This window comes from Thermobia domestica, unplaced genomic scaffold, assembly GCF_964235325.1.
Source record: "Thermobia domestica unplaced genomic scaffold, izTheDome1.hap1.1 HAP1_SCAFFOLD_1491, whole genome shotgun sequence".
Classification (NCBI taxonomy): Eukaryota; Metazoa; Arthropoda; class Insecta; order Zygentoma; family Lepismatidae; genus Thermobia; species Thermobia domestica.
The window spans coordinates 35,001-37,182 of record NW_027657201.1 but is presented as its reverse complement, the minus strand read 5'-3'; the positions used below and the strand labels follow the sequence as shown (position 1 = coordinate 37,182).

Below are 2,182 nucleotides of genomic sequence, written 5' to 3'. Positions count from 1 at the left end.
ATTTTGTTGGTTTTCGGAACTCGAGGTAATGATTAATAGGGACAGACGGGGGCATTAGTATTGCGACGTTAGAGGTGAAATTCTTGGATCGTCGCAAGACTAACCGATGCGAAAGCATTTGCCAAGAATGTTTTCATTAATCAAGAACGAAAGTTAGAGGTTCGAAGGCGATCAGATACCGCCCTAGTTCTAACCATAAACGATGCCAGCCAGCAATCCGCCGAAGTTCCTCCAATGACTCGGCGGGCGGCTTCCGGGAAACCAAAGCTTTTGGGTTCCGGGGGAAGTATGGTTGCAAAGCTGAAACTTAAAGGAATTGACGGAAGGGCACCACCAGGAGTGGGGCCTGCGGCTTAATTTGACTCAACACGGGAAACCTCACCAGGCCCGGACACTGGAAGGATTGACAGATTGAGAGCTCTTTCTTGATTCAGTGGGTGGTGGTGCATGGCCGTTCTTAGTTGGTGGAGCGATTTGTCTGGTTAATTCCGATAACGAACGAGACTCTAGCCTGCTAACTAGGCGTTGGAATCTTTCCTTCCAACGTTCATGTCTTCTTAGAGGGACAGGCTGCCTCTAGCAGCACGAGATTGAGCAATAACAGGTCTGTGATGCCCTTAGATGTTCTGGGCCGCACGCGCGCCACACTGAAGGAATCAACGTGTCTTCCCTGACCGAAAGGTCCGGGTAACCCGCTGAACCTCCTTCGTGCTAGGGATTGGGGCTTGCAATTATGTCCCATAAACGAGGAATTCCCAGTAAGCGCAAGTCATAAGCTTGCGTTGATTACGTCCCTGCCCTTTGTACACACCGCCCGTCGCTACTACCGATTGAATGATTTAGTGAGGCCTTCGGACTGATACCCGGCACCTCCGTCTTGCGGTGGTACCGACGTGTCGGAAAGATGGCCAAACTTGATCATTTAGAGGAAGTAAAAGTCGTAACAAGGTTTCCGTATGTGAACCTGCGGAAGGATCATTATCAATTCATCACCACTGCGGTGGTTGATGTCAAAAGTTTCTTATTAGTGTGTCGTATCAGTTAGATTGACACCGTTGAACGGGAGCCACTGATCTTGACAGGCGAAGGAGAGAAAGGTGAGCCGTGTCTTCCCTTTAGTTGGGAAGCGAGCAGCAAGAACGGGAGCCACTGTCATCGGCGAGGGTAGCGTAGGCTACCTGTTGACACAGGCCGCGTGTCATCAAAGGATTGGAGTAGACTTATTTCGGTGGAAAAGAAGTCTTGAAAAGACTCAAAGAGAGTAAGACTTATTCCATCGGAGCAGGAGTCTTAAATGCTCAGTCAGATGGCATGATAAACCAGTTCCGACGTCCAAGGGCTCAAGTAAGCTTATTCCGTTTGAAAAGAAGTCTTGAAAAGACTCCAAGAGAGTAAGACTTATTCCATCGGAGCAGGAGCGTTTAAAATGCTTGTGTCGGATGTCGGGTGCTGGGGTAGAACGGAAGCTTGTCCTCCAAGGACTCGAGTAGGCTGTGACTGCTTTGTGGGAGAAGTCTTGAAAAGGCTCTGAGGAGCAAGGCTTACACGTTAGTAGCACAAGAAGCCTTTAATACGCTCGGGTCGGGCGACTAGAGCTAGAATTCGCTGCTTTGTAGGCCAGTATCCTTTTCTGTTCAAGATGGCCTTCAATGAAAAACTGGTAGCCATGATTTTTGGCTACAAACTCATGGGCAGCCTAAGATTATTCCTTGTGATGCAGGGAAAGGCTTTCGAATGAACACGCCCAGCTTTGTGGTGAGTGACCGCAGCTGACGGGGCCAAACAGGAGGCAGGGCGGCCCCCGATGCGGTTTGTTTACCGAACTTTAATTTCTTGCACGGCATACGTGAAATGCTGTTGTAGAATTTTTACAACCCTGAACGGTGGATCACTTGGCTCGTGGGTCGATGAAGAACGCAGCTAGCTGCGCGAAAGAGTGTGAACTGCAGGACACACGAACATCGACGTTTCGAACGCACATTGCGACCCAGGATCTCTTCTGGGTCACACCTGTCTGAGGGTCGGTAACTTTATCCTGGCGGTGGAAGTTTTTCGGATGACCCCACGGCCTCTCGCTACTTCGGTAGTGATGCTGTGGCCATGTGCAAGGGGCCTGGCAAGGGGTCTCGCGCAAGGCTTGGCTTTCTTGTTGGTAACCTCTTGTGACCATGGGTCCGGGGAA

General features: G+C 50.2%; 1 non-coding gene and 1 pseudogene across 1 annotated transcript; both read left to right on the top strand.

The window, feature by feature from the left end:
• Positions 1–981, top strand: LOC145677861 (small subunit ribosomal RNA; annotated as a pseudogene; the record flags this gene model as incomplete).
• Positions 982–1,872: 891 nt separating this feature from the next.
• On the top strand, positions 1,873–2,024 carry LOC145677859 (5.8S ribosomal RNA). Its single transcript, XR_014130064.1, has one exon. It is a non-coding gene; the product is annotated as a 5.8S ribosomal RNA (ribosomal RNA).
• Positions 2,025–2,182: the final 158 nt, after the last annotated feature.